This window comes from Lissotriton helveticus, chromosome 5_1 (genome assembly GCF_964261635.1).
Source record: "Lissotriton helveticus chromosome 5_1, aLisHel1.1, whole genome shotgun sequence".
Taxonomy (NCBI): Eukaryota; Metazoa; Chordata; class Amphibia; order Caudata; family Salamandridae; genus Lissotriton; species Lissotriton helveticus.
Genome location: NC_136065.1, coordinates 1247845007 through 1247867975, shown reverse-complemented (window position 1 = coordinate 1247867975; position 22969 = coordinate 1247845007). Strand labels below are relative to the sequence as shown.

General features: G+C 40.8%; 1 protein-coding gene across 1 annotated transcript in view; it reads right to left on the bottom strand.

The window, feature by feature from the left end:
- The window catches only part of GPR26 (G protein-coupled receptor 26), a 229813-nt gene that overhangs the window by 185411 nt on the left and 21433 nt on the right, over positions 1 to 22969 (bottom strand). The gene's annotated exons all lie outside the window — the stretch shown is intronic.

The window sequence follows — 22969 nt, the reverse complement described above, 5'->3', positions numbered from 1 at the left end:
AAGCGAGCGAGAGGCCTGAGAAGAAAATCTTGGCAGACATGTGGAAAGCTAACGGACAGAAGATTCATCCTATTCCTCATGTATAAACAACTGTGTGCTACTCAAGTTTGTGTGAATGTACAGGTTTTGCGGGATGAGAAATATTGGTAATGTTTCAACTGCGCACATGAAGTGCAATGCCATTAGTGCTTGGAGGGATGGTGTGAGTTCTGTGGGAAGGATGAAGATTTTATGACTTTTAATTAATTTTCAGTAGCCTTCGGTTAGGAGTTGTAGAAGGAGAGATCTAACATATTTGAGAACCTGCTTAAATACAGGCTGGACATAGATTTCGGGATAGTATTAAAAAGTGAAGTAGACATTGTAATTGTCTGCTAAGTTTTGTGGTGCTTGTCGTGAGACATCATCAACAGCACAATTGAGAGAGGGACATTTATCTTTGTGTGAGAGTAAGGAGTAGCTGTACAAATCTGAGTGATTCCCCCTGGTCAAGGTTTCATTCGAGTGTGCATCTGAGTAGGTCAGAAGGTGTCACTCTGAACAATTTCTTCTGTGATTGAATACTTTGATTTCTTTAGTGGAGCAAATGAAGTTATTTGTTGAAATCGCTTTACATTTTGTTTTCCGTGCTTGGTGCTGAGAAGAGTGCGTTAGTGAAAACTGCATAGGAGGGTGAGCCGCTGCAAGGAGTGAGACTTAGGTCACAGCTTGCCGCACAGGGATTGATCGGGTGGTGTTGAGCTGCACTGAAATTGGTTGACTACATCATGGAGTGCTGTGCTGTTATTTGTTGTTGATTCTGAATGAGAACTGTGGGTAGAGAAATTATTTCTTGGTTTGAGACAAAAAGGTTTACCGCAATTGTTGATTATATTGTTAAAAATGAAATTCTTTAAGGTAATTCGAAATCTAGTATGGGGAGATATGAGTATAACGGTTTGAGAGGCAGAAGAGGCACCGCCCCAAGGGGCAGCAGGATATTATATGACTATAAAAGTGGGTCTCACACCATGTATATAGGTTAACCAGTGGCATAAGATTACTGAAAAAGAAGGTCAATTTATGCTTCCAAGTTGAGGCACATTTAATTTAAAAATCATTGAACATTTGAGAAGGGTAGTGTTCAAAATGAAGCTACTGCCTAGACCTGCCCAGTACAAAGCACTTAATGGTAGGTAACAAGCAGCTCAGGCTAAACAGATGGAGAAGTATCAGTGAAGAGCTAGAAAGGTAGTCAGTACTTATGCGGATGCTAGGTGAAATGCAGAACAAAAGAATAGGAGAACTTACATGATAGAGGGAGCTATATTGTGCCCTGCATTGATAGGTGAAGAGACAGAGAAAAGAAAGGAAGAGAAGGAAGAGAAGGAAGAGAAGAAGAAGAAAAAGGGGACAAGATAAAGAATGCAGAGAGTGAGGGTGAAACTACTGATAGTGATATTAGTGATGATGTCCTGGATGTGTTGTTGTTGTTGTTAGTGCGTCCACCTAAATACAATGGGTCTCAGCTGGAGGGAATGTGTGGTGTAGGAGCCAGTGGAAGTTGGCAGTAGCTACCACACCGGGTAACACAAATTCTAACCTGATTAATGCCACTGTTAACCCTACTGTTTTTATTGCCTCTGATGCACTTACTCTTCTGGTAACTATTGGCCTCGTAGTTCCTTTGTATAAGCATGGAGCAACAGGAAACACAACACACAATTTGGCAGTTGCTACTAGAATGGGTGCTTCAGGTAACACTCCTTTGGTCTCGACAATGGGAGGATGTCCTCAAGCCCCTATAGTTCTGATTCAGATGAATACCCCTTGTGCTATAAGTGCTGATCAAAAGCGGAATCAAGAAGGATTTTATCAGACAGGTGGGTTTTCCCAAGGATCACCAAATTCTGACATGCCTAATGGGAATTAATTTCTGAGTACTAATCATAGTACTCCAAGAGAAAGGATAGTGTCTAATGCCCCTGCTACGCAGACAGGCCTTAGTGTTAAGGAATTTGATGACTGGCTTAGACGTATAGTGAAACCCCTGAGAGATGGTACAGAATTAGGATTTAGTAAAGAGGTGGTTCTATCCCCAGTAAGGGAGAATGCAGTGGAACTGGTAAGATTGCAGTTAGAATTGGATGAGATGACACTACAAAACCTTGATATTTCTCGACTAGATGGTTACCAAGAAAAGGAACTAGTGTTTATGTGTAAAAATTTTACCAAACGAGCAGGACAAACACATGAAAATCTGTCTGTTTAGCTCAGAAGATTGAGATCGATCTGAATAGATCCAAGTCCCGATGTGTGTGTGTTTTGATGACAATTACATAACTAGCATTAGAACATCGGGAATGAAGTTACAGATTAAACAATTGATCAGTAACATTTGAAAATGGAGTGAGCTACATAAGTGGGAAGGCAGGTGGGCAAAGAAGAAAAAGGAGAAGAAACCTAGAAAGGAACCAACCCCATCCACATTGGAGGGAGAGGGTGCTACAACCTTTCCATTGAGGAAAGTGTATGTGGAGGTTATGTCTATGTATCTTGGAGTAGAAGTGATCTTGCATCATTCACTAATGATTTCCCGAAATTGAGAGAGAAACCAATGGAATGGTATACACAAGTTGAGTGGTTTGTTAAAATTTCAAAGGCTTTATGGGTGGACCTGAATACCTTGTTTGACATTGTGGTCTTAGTGATTTGTGGGCAGAATGCAAAATAGCCAGTGTGGCCCGAGAAAGAACCTCCTAGAAACCAGGTAACAAATGCCCCATCACCATTAATGATGAAAAGATTCAAGCAAGTGATGACATTTTTTTAAATGAAGGTATCACTTAAAGACCTTGATTGGCTTAAGATTGACAGAAGAAACCAAGAACACAAAGATACATGTGTGCCTCTTATGAGAACTTACTGCAGATGTTTAAACAGTACAGTGGAATGGAAACTCTTGAGCCCAAGGAAGCGAGACACTTTGTGTCTAAGTTTGGGATGGGATTGAGACCTGAAATAAGCATGATGTTCCAGCAGCATTTGATTTGTTAGCAGAACAAGTTGATTGATGAGATATCGAGGTATGCAAAGTACTGAATCAATGAATTGGAGATGAAGCATAAGAGATTGAAAGAGAAATTGATGGTGGTACAGATGAGAGTCAAACAAAAAGGGAATTTGAATCAGCCTTTTGTAGGGAATTTTGGGTCTACAAGGAGTATTACAACAAGCAGTTCCGGTAATGAAAAGTGGGAATGGATACCCATAACAAGGTAGATGTCTTGGTGTTCTGATTGACCAGAGTACTGGAATTGATGTGGCAACTTTGAAGAGGACGAATCCTTGTCATTTTTGCAATAAGTTGGGGCAGTAGGAGTGCCCTCTAAATTCTAATAATCAGGTTCAGATTTCAGGGTTTGCACAACCCCAGAGTAATAACCTCATACAGTTACAGAATGGACTGAGACCAAGAATGCAGGATTTTAATGTGCCTAAAGTTCCAGGGATGCAGGTCCCACAATTCCCGATGCCACATCAAAATGCAAATGGTCCTAGGTTTAATTCAAACCAAGTCCCCTATGTAATTTAGAATTCTTTCCAAAATCAGGCTGCGCTTCAACAGTTTCCTGTGTTTGAAGTGTATGAGAATTATGGATCTAACTTGGAGCAGTCTTAGAGGTAGACCAGAGTGGTTTATTCATAGAAGGTGAAGTGATTTGCCACCCTGTGTCATTTTTGATTGATACTGGTGCTACCCACTCTAATGTGAGAACAGTGGAATTTCCAAACCTACCTTTTCAGGAAAAAGAATCCAAGTTGTAGGAGTTTCAAACAAGCAGATGACAAGTCCGGTGACAGAGGAAGAAGAATCTCTTAGGTCGAGATCTGTTGTGCAAACTGAATTGCACAATTTACTGTGGATTTCCAGACACATGATGAAGATGTCACCTTCAAAGTGGCAAGGCATGGTCCAGACACTGGACATTCCATTTGCTAACAAATGACAATTTGCCCCCAGATTTAAAAGACACTGTGAAACTAGAAGACTGGGACTTTTCAAGAAAAAACATAAACATCATCAGAGGAATCTAGACTGTCTGTATAGAAAGAAAGCCCAATGTTGAGTAGCCACGAACCCTATGATATAATTTGTCTCCAGAAGCAATTGCTTGGATTGCCCAAGTGATTGAGTCAATGATACAGCAAGGCATCTTGAAAAATATAATGGGGAGTCCGTGTAACTCACACATTATGGTCTTACAGAAGCCTAGCAGTAATGCAATGTTCAAGATTTAAGAAAGGTCAATACCATTGTAGTTCGGTGCTCTCCCGTGGTAGCCAATCCAGCTGGGATTTTTATTTAAAATTCCATGTGAGACTGAGTGGTTCACTGTTATTGATTTATGCTAACCATTCTTTTCCATCCTGTTGCACATGGACAGCTAGTTCCTCTTTGCAGTTTGGTTCTAGAGCCATGTTTTGGCAGGGTCCCGAGTGGCACAAGGGTATACAGAAAGTCTGTCTATCTTAAATCAGATTCTCAAAAAGAAAATGAGTCCTTAATCATGCCCTGTAATTCTGCCTTAGTGAAGTATATCAATGACCAGCTGGTTGCTTCACACAGAAGGCCTGCAAACAAGACACTATTGCTCTGTTGAACCACCTGGCTGAGAATGGACAGACAGCATCCCGAGTAAGTTGTAGTACTGTCAAAAAGAAGTTCTATATCTCGGACATCACATTGAGAAGGGAGCAAGGAAGGTGTCTCTAGAAAGAATCATGGCGAGTCTGAAGATGAATCCACCAACAAATAAACGTAGGGAAAGAATTGCAGTGACACTGAGCCACATAGGAAGATCAGGTGGTCCCTTGAATAGGACTCAATTGGACTGTATCAAAATGCCTGTGTGCACTGGGCTCAGATATGTCCTAGTAATTTGTGCATCTTCTCGCATTGGGTTGAAACTTACCCCATCCAAAGAAATGACAGTCTCACAGTAGCTAGATTGCTGTTGAGGGAGCTCATACCCAGATTTGGTTTCCTGACCTCTCCGAAGTCAGACAGTGGAACTCATTTCGATAATGAGGTCCTGAAGATTTTATGTGCAGCATTTCAAGTGAAAGCAGAGATTACATTTCGGTTATCAACTTGAGGCTTCAGGTATCATGGAGCAGGTGAATGGGACGCTGAAATGCAGACTAGTTAAAGTGTGTGCCTCCATGTCTTTAAAGTGGCTTGATGCTTTGCCTCCTGTGCTGATGAGTCTTTGCAGTGTTCCTTGATAGGAGGACATAATTGTCCCCCCATGAGATCATCATGGGCAGAGCAATGAGACTGCCAGCTGTGTCTGCAAATGTGCGTTTGAACTTTACAGATGATATGGTTCTTGATCACTGCAAAGGATTGGCTGATGTGGTGCATTTTGTGTCTCAGAAGGTTGGAGCCGCCACAGCCCTGCCACATCAGGAGCAGTGCCATGACCTCAGTCCAGGTGTCTGAGTTTTTGGTGAAAAATCAAAGATGGAAGATGTGTTTGGAGTCTCATTGGCGTGTTTCTTTGCAAGTGATTTTGGTGATGACAACTGCTGAAAAGTGCAGCAGTTTTCCCAACTGGGTGCATGCCACTCATTCTCACAGGATGTGACATCATATGACATGTGCCACTTTTAGCATCATAGTAAGTGACATCACTTGACCTCATAACAATTATTTAGTGATGGTTTCCTATATACATGCACATTCAAGGGACATGGCTCAGATTGCAGCATGCACATCTACTTCATGCCCAAGACAACCCCTGTACCCTGGAAAGCCTCTTGTGATGCTGCCTCATACTTTACCTGTTCCTGCCTTCAAGATCACATAGCACTTCTCTGTCACTAATTGTGCTGTCCTTACTGAAAACTGCCTCCCAATGCAAGACCCGACCCATGGGTATGTTATCCTATCCATCCAGCGCCGACCTAAAGCAGGTTGTAATTTTGCTCTTAATTGCCAACACTTTTTTGTGGTATTTTTGTGTTAAAGAAAACAGGTTGTGTTGCAGTTACCATCATTATTATGGATTACAAAAGTTTAAAATGGTGAAAACTTAGAGGAGTGCTGAATACCACTATGGAATTTACCACCTGATCGGGGGCGTACACGGTGCTTCTACAGTGGCAGTGGGTTCAGACTGCTATGCATCACATGAGCACTATATTCCCTGATTGAAAGTTTTGCTGCTGTACAATGTTCTTGTTGTCAAAAACGTAAGCCATTCCCATTAAAATATACTGAGATTGACTTGCCTCTGGCGCTAGAGGCTTGAAATGCACTCGAAATAAGAAACGCGAAAGATGTCTCCGTTCTCCTAATATTCAGGGAAGATAATTAACGTAATTATGCAGCATATTATGTGAAAAAAAATGTTTATTGCAGGGAATATATTATAGCAATTCATGCTTATAGCATTTTATTTCAAAAACTCCCATAGAAATTAATTATGGAATGCTCAATACGCCCCTCTAGTCTGATAAAATTAATATTCTTATGTTGCACTTTGATTTACTTTAAAAATGTGGTGACATAAGTGAACCTATGAATACAATCCCATATACCCAAGTAAAACCCTTTAACCTTTTTAAATGAACACACAACTCTAAGAGCATTTTCAGATCAGGAAAATAAAGTAAAAGGCAATTATTTATTAAACAGTTTGCAGGCCATATAGCATGTGCTACGAGCAGGCGTTGTCCGGCCTGATAGATGGACTTACGACACAGCCAGGGAAAGGACAGTAGTGCCTAAGCAAGGGCAAATGAAGGGACTAAGCAGAGTGTGTGAGCGAAGTACAGGCAAAAAAATTCCACGAGTTCGCGAAAATATTTGCAAACTCGCGGGTTTGCACAAATAGACTGTACTTTCTACTTCTACTGGCTAATCAGTAAGTGCTACCTCGTTGGCTAAATGTATAGTGCTTTTCCTACACTGCAGCTGCGTAAAGGGCCAGAAGATTTGTCTCCAGTGACCATGTGTGCCTGTAACTTTGCCACCGCTGAATTTGAGCTTCAACTGGCCCACAGGAAGCACTTACAGAGCAAAGGCTGGTGCCCGAGTTGAAGCTAACTTTGTAACTATTTTAGAATGGCGCCGGCAAGCTGCCAGAGTTGAAGTTGCTTACTTGCAAGTTGCAACTATTCTCTGACCCTGCCTCAGGCACCCGGCTGTTTAGGGTCAGGACAGGGTCAGAGAATAGTTGCAACTTGCAAGTAAGCAACTTCAACTCATTCTAAAATGGTTACAAAGTTAGCTTCAACTCGGGCACCTGCCTTAACTCTGTAAGTGCTTCCTGTGGGCCAGAATGTTCCAATTTGCAAACTGCAACCAAAAAAAATCCGCCCGCGAGTGGATTTGTGGATTTTTCAGCAACTTCGTGAGATTTGCGGATCGCGAAATTGCCAAAAATCCGAAAATTCCGCAAGCGGAACGGATTTTTGGACCATACTTAGAAATTTGAACAAGGACAATAACACGGCTGATCGTCTAGCAGGGGCAGGGCCATAACGCAGCCCCTTTAGCCCCTGTGATGCAGATGTAGAGTCTGGCTCTTTAGAACCCTTACTCTGGCTCCGGCATACTGTGTCGTCATAGCCTCAGCCGGAGGCAGGAAGATTTTAGGAAGGAGTTTCGCAAAAGGAAGTTAGTTACTCGCAGCACCAAGGAGATACCGCATGTTGCTGCCTTATGCGGGCCTAATGAAGAAGTAGGCAAACATCTCTCCTTGTGTCGCGTGCCGTTATTTCTAGCCGACACAACTGGCGATGAGGATGGAGGGGCTCCTCATATATTCGGGGTGGAGTCCCATTCAGCCCAAACCAATGAACATCTTTGAGATATGGGAGGTATATTTTAGTGCAAAATGCATCCTCATGTACATTTAGATGCAACAATGGGTTTCCAACTTAAAAATAGTGCAAAACAACACAAGTGCCACGAACAATAGTCCCTCACATTCAGCCCATTTGCATTATTCCTATGCTTCTGCGAATGCATTTTTGTGCAAAAGGTCTTTAAGTACACAACCTGGCGTAATGGTGTAATTTGCGGAATTTCTGCTAACAAGGGGTAACTTCACCTTGGCCTAATGATGGGCTTATCTGAAAGACTTCCTGAAGCAGAGGCCAGGCAGGTTTCAAGCTCCTGGTGTACTCACTACTCAAGCCAATGGCATAGCAGTCCGTGAAGTGTCGTGTCTCTGCTTCAGATCAGCTGCTGCCCAGACTGTCATGCCCTGCACTGGTACTGAATGATAGGTAAATGCCCTGGATACTTGAGGTCACCTTCATCTTAGAGCTCCATGTTTCATCAAATAAACGAATTTGGGACAATTATGAATCTTGTCAGTGATGAATAACATTTTCTTCAAAGGTTTATGGTATTTCTACACACAATGGGTCCAATTCAGAAAGTTGTTACTATGAATAGATGTCACTACGTTTATAGTACTCCTGGCCTTCTCCTGAAAGCCAGAAGTATGCCTCGTGCATGCTTGGCTTACTCCTCGAATTCAGGAATAAGTCAAACTTACCAGAAAATGAAGTAACAGCAACATCTTTGTGACTCGGGTCCATTTTCTCTTGCTGCTTCATGAGTAGGACAATCAGGTTTTCTTTAGCAGACACAAAGTTAGGTGGGCCAGAGCAACCCAGAAACGTGGCCGACTGTCTCTGGGGAGTTGAACCGAAGATGTTGCATACATGCACCCTCAGATCTTCCACTGCTTTGTGCATTTTATAGGGGTTAGTGAGGTTCTCTGGGGCTTAGGGCAATAGAAGCCCAATTAATCCCATGTGAGTGGATAGAAAGTGACAGATAATTCCAGCTCTTACCTGTTTTTATGTGAGGAAGAATTGCCTCCAAGCCAAATTCTTATAATTTAATTTAAAAGTACAGGAGAAGGCAGAGCAAGCACTCTACTTGACAAAGATTCCATAATGGTCTCTCTCCCCAGGCACATAGTGATTTATAACACATGCATAAGCTTGTGAAAAATTCTAGCAGCACAGTTCTGAACAATTTGGAAAATCCTGTTGGAGTAGCCATGCGCTTTATAAATCTGAATTGAATGTGCAAGGTATTTGGGAAGCCCAAGATACAGGCAATTGCAATAATCACGTTTTTAAACAACAATTGCTTGTATAACAGAAAAATATGATTCCTTTGGCAAGTAAGGCAAACACTTTCAAATATTTTTTACAACAAAAAAATAGTGGAATGTAATTCTTGACATGACACATAGGTTAACCTCTCAAACGCTCTATGGGTAATGAAGTGAGTCTCTGTGTTCCTATAAACAGCTGACAGTGTGAACCTCATAAATATTAAACCCACAAATACAAACATCTTTCCTCGAAACTGAGTTATGTTTGATATTCCTCCTGTATGACACCTGTCTGAACCTTCTAAATACTTAAATTCTTACAATGGATACCACTGGTTCTTTCATACAATTGAGTAATTCTCTACTTTCTTCTTTGTTGCACCTGGATCACACCACAAAAATAATGGATATAACAAACACAAATATTGTGTTAAAGGGACAGAGTAAACGTGCACTCCGTAAGTAAGGCATTGTCGGTGAACTAAACAAACAACACACAGGAAACTGTGAAAGCGTTCATGTGACTTATAAATCTCATCAGAGTAAACTTCGGAGGACTAGAAGTGTATCAACCTATTCATGGTTTCATCTTATCTAAATGAACTGCCATCTGATGTATAGATCAATGATTGTAAGGCTTGCATTGCTTTCACTTTATGACTTTTCTCACACCACAAAACAACTTCCAACTAAATGTCACAAAATACGTTTCACAACCATCCAACACTGCACAAATATACCCTCTTGTCAGTTATAATACTCTCAACAACACCTAACACCATGAGAAACAATTGCCATACAAACCCCCAGAAGAAGAGTAGAGACAAGTACATATCTTACAGCCAACACAGTTCAAATATGCCAACCACAATCTTCATCTAGCATTGCATTTTATCCAGCCCCATCCACACATAATGGTACTTCACCATGCACCATAAGAACTTATAAAACACATCTCGTTTTCATGATCATGCTCAAAACACAACACCAGAGCAATTTAGTTGCCAAACATTGCTTATCCACAAGCACATCCAAATCCACTCTCTTAACAAATCTACATTTCCAAAACATAGCCACCCTTCGCCCTAAACCAACAGAACATATTAGACTCTGTGGTATCATCTTGCACACAATATGGTACAAACACAACCTCATTAGCTATGGGTGGCAACCACAAAATCACACCTATGTCCCCTCATAAACCTACCTCTCAAGTAAGAAGTATTTGCACTTACACTTTACTGAAAGAGAGCACACAAATATATAACCCAAGCACAGTCATGCAGTCAACACAGCATCAATGACACACAGTTTTCTAAGTATTCTGTTTAAACCACACATCCATATCCTCTCACTATCCTTCATGTTATGTTATGTGTATTTGTAAAGTGCACAATCACTTGAGAGAGTATCCTGGCACTGAGCAGGTGTGTGTGCCTGGCCCTGCATATGGTAGGATGGTTAATTGAAAAGTGAGGTCTTCAGCTTCTTGCGGAATTCAAGAAGAGAGGAGGAGGCTCTGATGTGGAGTGAACGGCCGTTCCATGCTTTAGAAGCAATGTAAGAAAATGCCAATCATCCTGATGTGGTTATGTGTATGTGTAGGATTTGTGCAAGTAGAAGTCCTGTGGAGCGAAGGTGCATGGGAGGTTGGTGGAAGGAAATGCAACTATTCAGGTAGGTGGGACCTAAGTAGAACAGTGTCTTGAATGTGCATGTAAGGAGTTTGAAATGAGCACATTTGTGTATTGGGAGCCAGTGGAGCTCCTTGAGGTGTAGTGAGATGTGAGTTCTCTGTGGGAGAATGAGGATGAGTCTGGCTGCCGAGTTCTGAATGGTTTGTAGTCTTCTAGTGCAGTGCTTGGTGATCCCGGCGTAGAGGATGTTCCAGGAGTCCAACTTGCTGGTGACTAGGGTGTGAATGGCAGTTTTCCTAGTGTTGATTGAGAACCATTTGAAGATCTTCCTCAGCATCGTCATGGTCTGGAAGCAGGATGTAGAGGAAGCGCTGACTGGTGCCTTCATTTCCAGATTGCTTTCGATGTTATTTCAAGGTTCCATGCTTGGGTGCTGGGTGTGGTTGTGGGTCCCAGTTCAGCCAGCCACCAGTTGGAGTCTCATGGTGAGGTGTTCTTGCCAATGATCACTACTTCTGCCTTGTTGGTGTCGAGCCTGAGAGTTGGCTTTCATCCAGGTATTCACTTCATTTGTACAGGTGATGAACTTGTTTCTTCTGTTTGTGGTCTTTTCCAAGAGGGAGAGTATGAGTTGCATACCCTCGGTATAGAAAAGAATGTTGATGTCTTGTGAGTGTATGGAATAGGCCAGAAGGGTCATGTATACATTGAAGAGGGTGGGGCTGGGTAAAGAACTTTGAGGCACTCCGCAGATGAGTGTTCAGGCTTCCAAGAATTAAGGTGCTAGTCTGCCAGCTTGTGTAGTATCTATTAAGGAAAAGTAGAAAAAGCAGATCCAGCAGAGAGTGGGTTCTTGGATGCCAATGTCTCCTCTGTCAAGGATCATGCAGATGCTTACGGTATGGAATTTGTTATTACTGTGGACTTATGTGTTTGTTGCTTTTCTGTACCCCCTTTCCTCTTCTTTCCTTTTCCTTTCCTCAGCTCTCTCATTCTCCTTCATCTATTTTCTTATCTTTTCAATAATCTCCTCTCATTTTCTCCATCACTCTTCTTTTTCCTCTATTCTGTTTTTCGCTTATTATATCATATCTTTATCTTCATACTTTCTATATATTACATCTTCTTTTTTCTTTTCTCCGTTTTTTGATGTTACTTGCACTTTTTCTTCCTACTCTCACTTGTTGTGCCGTTATATTTCTACTTAATTATTCATGTGTTTCCAATATTTTTTAGATTTCTAAATGTCAATTAATGTAATTTCTTGGAATGTTAAAGGTTTGGGGTCTCCTATCAAGAGACAACGTGTTCTTTCTCACTTAGCTCATCTCAAAGCAGATATAGTGTTGTTACAAGAAATTCATGTTAAAAATGTTGAAGTTTCTAAATTACGACGTAATTGGGTGGGTCAAGTTTTTGCTTCTCCGGGGACGGGAAAACGTAACAGGGTTGCTATTCTGACTCATAAACGTTTAAATGTTCAGCTTGTTAAACACCATAATGATACAGAGGGCAGATGGGTTGTTGTATCATTGTTAGTCAACAAAATCCCTTTGACTGTTTTTAATGTATATGCTCCTACTATTCCTGATAAGTTGTTCTGGCCCCAAGTTCTCTCCTCCACGATGCATTATACTGATGATTATTTTATTTTGGGCGGGGATTGTAACACGATTATGGATCCTTTTCTTAACCGTAGATCCAATTCCCGATTTTCTCCGTCTCCATCACATGCTCAATTCACTTCGATTATTTCCCAACGGTCCCTAGTTGATTCATGGAGGCTTTGTAACCCTACTTTACAAGAATATACATATTATTCCCCAGTCCACTCTTCCCAATCCCGTATAGATTATCTTTTCATCTCCAAAGCCCTCACACAACTCATCACTCACTCTGATATAGGTTCCATTTTAATTGCAGACCATGCCCCAGTCTCACTTCAACTTGATTTGCTCCCTCCTAGTAAAGGTGCTAAGCGATGGAGATTCAACAATTCCCTACTCCTAGATACTTCGTTTTCTGCTTCTTTTCTTAATTTTGCTTCCCTTTTCTTTAAGGACAATGAATCCCCTCAAACATCCCCTCAACTGGTATGGGACACATTTAAAGCTGCCTCTAGGGATTTCATCATTTCATATGTTGCCAAAAAGAGACGTCTAACCACACAATCTATTTCCAATCTTACCTCTCCTATTAAGCACTTGGAACAGGTATATTATTCATCCAAATCCCAATTTGATCTTAATAACCTTATTACTGCCAAACTGTCCTTCAATAAGATGTCCACCGAATCCGCGAATTTAATTTTGCTTAAATCCAGTGCTAAATATTATTCTTCACAAAATAAAGCTGGTAATATGTTGGCAAATTATCTTAAAGTTAAAAAAGAGCGCACCAAGATTGAATCGTTTGTCTCCTCCACTAATACCATTCTTCATAAAGACGAGGATATTTTGGGTGAATTTTCTACTTTTTATCAGACTCTTTATACTCCTGAGTCTCCCCCTCTGTCGTCAGCCATTGATCACTACTTATCTTCCATTCCTTCTCCCTCAGTTTCTGATGTGGATTTCTCCTCCTTAGACACGGATATTACATCTATAGATATTTTAGAAGCCATTCGCGTTCTTAAGAGAGGGAAAGGTCCGGGCCCGGATGGCTTCTCCATTGAGTTTTACTCTCATTTTTCTGCTTTTCTTGTTCCTAAATTACTTCAATTATTTTCTTTCTTTATCTCTTCCCAAAAGTCCGAAGGCTCTTTTCAGGAGGCATTGATTTGCCTTCTTCCCAAGGACAATAAAGATCATACTTTATGTAAAAACTATAGGCCTATTTCTTTGATTAACCTTGATTACAAAATCTTTGCAAAGATTTTAGCTTTACGTTTGGGCAAAATTTTACCTCAACTCATTGGTAGGGAACAATGTGGTTTCATCAAGGGTCGTCATCTTTCCCATAACACACGATTATTCTTCAATGTCCTTAGTCAATCACAGACTTCTCCTCATTCTTTGGCTGCTATAGCTTTAGATGCAGAGAAGGCTTTTGACAGAGTTAATTGGCCCTTTCTTTTGTCCTCTCTTAAATGGTTTGGTTTTGGGTCTAAATTTCTTTCTTATGTTTCTTTACTGTATTCTTTTCCTAGATCCTTTATTTTTGCTAATGGCCTTATTTCTTCTTCTTTTCCTCTGTTTCGTGGCGTTCGTCAGGGCTGTCCTCTTTCACCCCTTCTTTTTATTCTTGCTTTGGAACCTTTCCTAACAAAAATTCGGCTTAATGCAAATATTTCTGGGTTCTCTTATGGTGATAAACAAGTAAAGTTATCTGCTTATGCTGATGACATCCTCCTTTTTATTTCTAATCCTCAAACTTCTGTTCCTGCTTTCCTTTCTGAGGTTTCTGATTTTGCAGCCGTCTCAGGCTATAAATTGAATGTCAATAAATGTGAAATTCTCCCCTTAATAAATTTTGTTTTCATGTGGACTTTATGATCTCCTCTTTTCATTGGAATCCTTCCAAAATCAAATATTTGGGTCTCTGGTTTGCTCCTTCCATTAAAGAAACTGTTGCTCTTAATATTAAACACTTACATACTACTCTCACGGACTCCACGGCACGATGGCATCCACTGTTTTTATCTTGGTGGGGAAGATTGGATTCAATTAAAATGATGCTAGTTCCTATTATTTTATTTTTCCTTTCCAATCTTCTTATCAACATCCCAAAGTCATGTTATAAAACTATTTATTCTATTTTGTCCCGTTTCTTATGGCAAAATAAGAGAGCTAGAATGTCTTTTCCCAAACTTAGCCGCCCCAAACAATTGGGAGGCGTTAACTTTCCTAATTTTTCCTCCTATCATACCTCCTTTTTTCTTTCTCACTCGGTTTCTTTTCTATCTGATACACTGCTGGATGATACCTCTTTTCCCCTGTGGGTTGACATTGAATCCTCCTTTTTTCATCCTTTTTCTTTTAAGGAGTTTGTTTTATTGCCTCGTATTCCTAAACAAATGTCTTTGCCTATTCTTAAGAATTCCAGGAAGCTTTTTCTTCCATTATTTCAGAATGGTCTTGATAACCATACACGATTTTTACAGTCTCCTCTTTGGTATAATCCCCTTATTAAAATCAAAAATAGGACCCTTTTCTGGAAGGCTTGGTATAATCAAGGACTCTTTTGGGTTCATCAACTTTTTCAGCATGGTACTTGTATCCCTTTCCCTATCCTTCAAAATCGTTTCTCTTTTCCTTTCTCCTTCCTCTCCAAGTACACTTTATTGGTTGCTGCTGTTCAGACAGGTTATGACTCTCTTTCCTCCTCTGTCTCTTGTGCGTCCTCTTCCTCTGCTCTTACCCTATTTTTCCTCTTATCCTCTTTCTCTGCCTCACAGATTTATAAAAAATTGCATGAATCTTCTCCTAATAGAGACAAATCAACCGTTGAACTGGCGTGGGAATTGGATTTGGGTGAGTCGTTCCCTCTCTCTTTGTTGCAAGATATGTGGAATAAGATACGGAAATCCTCTAGAGCAGCTAACACTACTCAAACTTTATTTTTTCTCTATAACCGTCTTATGCTCACACCTGCTAGGTTGAATACAGTTGATTCCTCTCTCCCTTCCAAATGTTGGTCTTGCTCGGAACCGCAAGCGGATCTCAAACACATGATATTCCTCTGTCCTCTTGTTCGTACATTTTGGTCCAGAGTTTGGCAACAACTTAATAATATTTTTTCCTCTGATTTCCCTTTTTCTTTTACACACATTTTCCTGGGTAGCCTCTCCGATATATGGTCCTCATCTCAATTTAACACTTCTATTATTGATCTCCTCCTACCAGTGGCATTTCAACAAATTACCAAAGCATGGAAAGATACATCCTCCATCTCCTATCAGGCTTGGTGGTATGGTGTATGTTTTATTCATAGTTTGGATAGAGCTTATGTTTATCCTGTTACAGTTGCTATCAAACGTGATTTACTGTGGTTACCTATCACTACCTTCTTAGATTCCTCAGCCAAATCTTCTGTACTCCACTCCCCTCGTACTGAGGAAGTACCCAAACCTCCTTGATATCTATTTTTCTTGCTGCATTCTTATACCCAATAAAATTTTCTTTAAAACTTAAAAAAGGGATCATGCAGATGTCATCTGTGTGACAGATAAGTGCTGTTTCTGTACTGTGGACTGTGGAATCTGGACTATGTGACGTAGAGGAGATGGAGGTTGATGTGGAGCTTGCTGAGGAGTCAGTTGATTTGATACTCTAAGACCTTTGCCGAGTATGGTAGGAGGGATATGGGTCGGTAGTTGGAAAGCGTTGCTGGGTCATCAGAGCGCTTCTTAAGCAGGGGCATGATGGTTGCATGTTTCCAGGTGTCTGGGAACATGGCTAAGCAATGGTGACAATGACGATGAATGTTAGTGCTTCGCAAATCAGTAGGAGTCCTTTGGTGAAGCCATGGGGGGGACAAAGGTCAGACGGGGCCTTCAAGTGGGTGGTCTTCATGGTAGTAGCGATTTCAATGGTAGTGACAGTGTGGTGACACATTCTGAACAAGTTTGCCTAAACAACCACGCCCACATGTATACAACATTGGATAAGAGCAATATAATCAGATTAGGATGCCTCACATGAAAAGCCCCCTGAAGCCATGCCATAGACAACCGGCACTCCAGCAGAACAAAACAAATGATAAAGTACTTTAGTACATACATCCATGTGCAAAATGCACTACAAAATTCCCTGAGCACACAGCTACATCCTGTTTGTCCCTTTATACAAAATGAACCATTACTAAACAATTCACTGTAAGACAAATCTTCTCCAAACACAATGACAGCAGGCCACCTTCAAGCTTGTCAACAATTATGACGCCTGCCTGGAAATGGTTCAACATGCAGAAAGTATTGCAAGCCAACGCTTTCCATGTCCATTGTAACAGCAGCACTAAGGTGGCTATGCAGATGTGAGAAAAGAGGAAGAAGGTAATGGGCAGACTGAAAGAGGATTTAGGTCTATATGTGTCATCAAATTACCTGTTTGTTTATGAAAACAATAATGTAAAAAACCTAGACAAGAATCAGAAAAATATGTAAGATTGAGGGTTATTGTGCATGTGCTAGGATAACACGAATAGACAGAGGAAAAAACAAACATGTTGGGAAAGTCAGAAATGCCAAGCCTGTACAACCAGGTAATTTCATGGACTGCTGCTTAACATCTTATTCTTTACAAATCTATTTTCACTCTTAAAAATATGATGACCTGCTTTGTGCCTGCAGCACAACAAGAGATTGGACTTGATGATACAAAAGGTCCTGTATCACAGCAGTGTATTTGCCATGGTAGTCCGTGCCAGAGCGCCCTCCATGACAGCATAAAAGTAGACATTATGATTTGAGCAACCATCTTTGCAGTTGGGGTTAGATTTAAAGATCTCTGCAACAGCATGGCTGGTGGACTCCATAGTAATGGAGTCCAATACCACTGTAAGGGGTTGGACTTATTAGTCAATAATCCTACCCTAAAGAGTGTCTACTGCATTGTTTCATGGGATCCTGTAACTATGAAGGGAGTTGCACTCAGTGTTCAACAAGGTCCTGTTCCAGAGGCTGGGATGGCAAGCAGTGCTCCATGCGGCCGAGTTACAAAGGAGGGGGCTGAGAACGATATTCCTTGATGTCTTTCCAAAACCTTAATTTCCATGTCTCTATATTTTTATTGCTACTTGTTATCTTTATGTGAGAATGATTGTGTCATTGGCCAATATCCAATGTTTTATTTATTCTGTAATTTCTGTTTTATTTACTGATAAATCTTTGTATTCACCCAATTATTTTTCTAATATTACACAACACAATGAAATATGATGGCTACACTCTTCCATAACAACCAGTAGGTGCTGGAACTTTATACCCGGCAGTGCTTGGGCTGTCTAGGAGGATGCTATTCTCAAGAGTGGGAGGGAAGGGTAGAGGAGGGACCTAAGGCAGATGGTAGACAAATTATTGGGCTAATCCAGAATCTGATTGGACAGGATGTCCATATCTGATTGGAAGTCCCAGGATTTACAGCAGGGGATGCGTTGGGTGGTTACCAAGCAGCCGCACTCCCACCATCACACTAAGCATATCTATTTGTAGTTTTTAATACATTTACATTTGTGAGCTGTATACAGTTATGTAACTTTACACATCCCTAGTCTTCAGTCATGCTCCCTGTTTAGGACCATTCTGGCCAAGAATGTACCATTTCTGAATATTGGTATGGTAATTAGTTTGTCGCTTGGTGACCAAAGGGCTTGTGATGGGTCGCTGTTGTGAAACTTGATGAGCAGGCAGGGGATCTGTTGCTGTGTGAACTATACAGAGCGACCTGAATTCCTTACGTGCAATTTGGCCAAAATAAGTAATGTATTAATTTTATCTGGATCTGGTTGCTGGTCAGAAGGCATTGTTTTGAAATTAAAATGTAAACTGCTTTTACTGACAACAGGAAGCTCCCTAAATTTAAGTTTGTTTGCAAGAGCTTAAGCTATTTGTGTTTATTCCAGAAGCCCTTCATGAAGATGAATGACGGATTACTCATGGTGGCAACATGGTCCCAATTACTGGCCACGTTTACATATAGACAAAGCAAGAAATGTGCATCATCGGAGTAAGTGTAGAAGACAAAGTTTGATTGACAATTATCAAGACCAGTGGCTGGATGAACAGACTGAATAGTTTAAATGCAGATTTGTGCACTGTGGGATGTTGCCTGTTAAGAGGTGAACTGGATAATTAAGGTGTTGGAACAACAATCTGTGTCCAGTTGGTCTCTGGACACAGGAGGTTGTGTCCAGTGACCAACTAAGTCACTGGTGAGAGGTTATTGTGAAGCCAGCATTTTCAGGGCAGTTAAATGGGGTGTTATGTTCAACTGTGTTGAATGCCACAAAAGGATGGAGGAGGATGACACTCTGGAGAATTTTTTTGCCACTGGCTTTGTTGAATGTAAAGTAATGTTGGTTCTGTCTGGTTCAAAATTGCTTTAACACTTAATAAATAACAAACAATGGCAAAACACATTCAATTACTCCAACGTTTAATCAATGAAGAATGCAATAAAGAAACGAATAACATACCAATTATGAATAAATCATATAAGGCGTATTGAAAGCTTAATCACTTTTTGTTCTTTTTTATATTTTTTGTGGTGTAGAAATGACAAAATAAGGCTGTCACAAGCAATCAACAAAGGTTTTTGTAAATCAACGTAAGGGTGATTAAGTGATAAAAGTGCAACAAAGTGCTGTACGTAAGTGAAATATATACAGTGCTGTACAAATTGTTTATAAAAATGCTTATTCAAAAGACATTCATCCATAAGTACATGAATATCCAGTCCGACTCAGACTTAGTTTGCCTTCCATGTGGACTAGAGAGAATAGGGTATGGATTTGGACAAGCACGTCGACGTTTCGACGTTTCGACCCAGAAGTGTGCGTGAGTGGAATTGCACTCACTGCGAGTCTTCCTCAGGACAAGGGGGTCAGGGACAGCCAGCGAGAAGGTAATGGATACCAAAAGAAGACTTCAAGAATTGATCCACTATAGGTTGGATTTGGGTAAGTGATTGGAATAAATCACATCAGGGGACGCTGAAGGCACTGTTCGGTTGCTCTGTCGGTGCAGCTCACAGAATGAAAGGCCCTGACTTTGTTGATTCAGAATATAAAGAGCCCAAAGAGGTCTTTGACAAAAGGCAACAACACGTTATAGCAATTCAGTGAGTTCCAGGATGCTTGAGATGTGAAGCTATTTGCTCATAGTAAACTTGTTGAAGGATAGATGTTGAAGGATGCTCAAGAATGAATTATGAAGGATTCAGGATGAAGACTCTCTACAGTACAGTGGGCAATGGATGGACCTATGATTTGAACATTTTAGGGAGAGCAGTGCTCCTTTTAAAAGCTTTGAGCATCAGTTTTGTATTGAAATCTCCCATCATTATCAGATGGTTGAGAGAGAGAGTCACTGTGTATGTGTATTTAAAAACTGTCTCATTTTAAAGGACACAACTGAGGCAGTAAAGGTGCTTGTAAAAGAATATATATTTTCACTGAACAAATAAAAGGCTAAAGTGACGTTATAGTTAGGTGCAAATGTCTGAAATTCACCAGTTATAGTTAACTAAAGTAACTATAACTCACGTGCCTTGCCATGCACAGTGACATCATCAATTATGTCATTTCAGATTTTATCTGTAATGTTATCAATCATTTCAGATGGTCGTCAGGGTACCCTACTCTGCCCGCTTATATCTCATTTTCTTTCACTTTCAGGATACGAGGACCTTGCCATGAAGTAACTATAACTTGCACTCCTGTCATGCACAGTGTTGTCATTAATGATATCATTTTAAATGTTGCAGTCAATCAATCAATGATGTCATAGAATATGCCATGAATGATGTGAGGTCATAAGAAGTGCATGGTGAGTACACAAGCTATAGTTATTTTAGGGTACAAGGTAAAGTTACTTGAGATAACTATAACCGGTAAATTTCTTTGGTTTTGTTCATTTAAAACTGCATGTTTTAATTGACATTTTGATCATAACGTCCATAATACTTTGTTTTTTGCCGTCAAATTCCACATTTCTCTTTAATGTAAAGTAAGATATAATTACAATTCCTAACTATAACATCACTTTTACCCTTGTTATTTTCAGAGAATTTCTAGGTTTTTTTTTTACGTAAAGTAATATTTTATTACCATACAACATAATGTGGACAAGCACAGCTTGCGGTTGGTCAGATCATGGATTTAATAACCCATGAGACTTACTGTTTTTTCAAATGTTGCCGGGAGCTGCTGCATGCCTTATAGCCCCCCACAACATTAAGAACATGCTTGGTAACTCCCCCGCCCCTTCCAGTGCACCACAAGGCTCAAAGAAATCTGTAAAAAGCACATGCAGGGCATTATGAGGCACTCATTGCTTGGAGCAGTGAATAGTAAATAAGTGGCTCCTGCTGCTCATTTATTATTCTTTATTTATTTCTTTTTAATATTTTTATTTGGGTGTCCCGGTGCCCACCCAGTGCCCCCACAGCCTGCAAGCTTGCTGCAAGCAACCACATGGGCCGTGCAGTAGTCAGCATTATGTTTCTTCTTTTAAAATAAAAATTAATAAACCAGGGCACCCCACAAAAGTTGTTTAGTTTTTTAGGATGCAGTGGGAGTCATAGGGACCCCTGTGACCTTGCTGGCTCCCTGCAAGCACAGGAATAGGAATCTTTATTATTATTTGTTTGTAAATAGTGGGGTGCTCCAGTGCCCACCCGGTCCCCCTCCCCACAGCATTTTCAATGTTGGGGACTACTTCGGGACACAGCCCTGCCGGCACCCCTGCCAGCACCCATCCCAGTACAGCAGGAGCCAGCATTGCTCCAACCCAGCAGAGGCACCTTTTCTTTCGCTCCTGCCATTCGGGAGCAATTCTGTGTTTCCCTGCCTATTAAAGAGCTCGAAGGGAGAAACATGTGTGCTCCCATCCAGCCATGGTAGCCATAGATTCTGCAAAAACAGGACGATCGTTGTAGGACGCCCAGAAGCATTACGGAATCATCGTTTAAAGGAGATCGGGCACGCCCGCAATGTGGTCCAATGTACGAGGCTTCCCTACAGAATCAGAGATGGCGTGATATATATCAATAAGCAACTTGCCTTTCGACCAGATGTTCAAATTGGTTGGTAGAGGAGTGGTCGTGATTTTAGATACTGCTACATTTTGTCGACTAGGATGTGACATCTGCTATTTGGATACCCGCCGTTTTTAACCACACACATAGATCCTGATGGTAGAATAAATGGACCACCTCATGATGACGTAGGACATTTCTTTTTAAACATATTGTGCCCTTATATTCTATTTACGTATGGAGGCTACTGTACCCTACACTACGTACAAGTACCCCGAGTATCACATATAATTGTAGTGCAACGGACGGTGACCTGATGAAGGCAGCAATGCCGAAACGCACGTAGTTTACATCTACCGCATTGCCCACCATCAACTTTACGTCTATCGTATCCATCTATTAATTGATTTATATGTTTTCTTGATTATATGTACTGAATGAAATATTTTATATATTGAGAAAAAAACAGAAAATTTTCAAAATTTAATATAATAATAATCTGTTTTGAAGAATAAAAAGAAATATATTTTTATTAGATATGTTAGTGCCCTTTTTCTTTACTAGTGGTTACTGTTTACAGGTATCTCTTTGATGGTATGGTTTCATTGTAACAAGCTATAGACCTTTACCTATTGACTCCCATCCAGACAGAGCAGATTTCTGTTGCCGTCGGGTGGGAGCACAAAGGAGGTCTCTGCCCGCGCTTTCGCGGGGAGGTAAAGTATGGTGTCCAGGGGCGTGGAATCCCTATAACACCGCAATGGTGTCAGCACCATGGGATGAGTTTCCCGGGTCCATACAATGGAACCGAGATGAGGGCCTTGCACCACTCTTCCTAGTAAGTTCCAACATTTTTCAGAGGATGCTGTCCCTGGGGCCTCAAGGAGGCTTGGGAGGGGGTGCATGCCCCCTCCCCTTAATGTAACATATTGGCCCCAAGGATGGGGTCCATGAGGCCTCAAGCATGCTCGGAGGGCCACACACCTCCTCTCCTATGAAATACATTGCGCTACCCCTCGGTGCCCTGGTCCAACTAGGGTTTTTTTAAAGAGCGGGAGCCTGAGATTTGTTCTTGATTTTACTGCAGATCTGTGGATCCACCACAAATTTGCAGAAACTTTTCATTTCATTTTGGCCCCAGTGGAGCAGGCTTAGGGGGCGGGGTATCACTACCCTGCCCCCTTATATGTTTTCATATTTTTTTCAAGCCAAGAAACCAACCCTGAGTCCTAAAATGACTGCCAGAACATTTATGTTGCTATGGTGGCAGCATATCAGAATTTATCTCTAGATCTGTCGGCTCTGTGGATCCTTCCCAGAGTAAAATATACAAAGTTGTTTAACCTTAATTTTTCAAAAACTACTGAATGAAATTTCACCAAATCACAAAAAGCATGCTTTCTGGACCAAAATCTACCTTTCTGACAAATTTGGTGTAATTTTTGGTGAAGCTGTGTCTAATTTTCTGATGGAAAAATTAATAAGTAAAAAGCATTTTTGAGACCCTCTC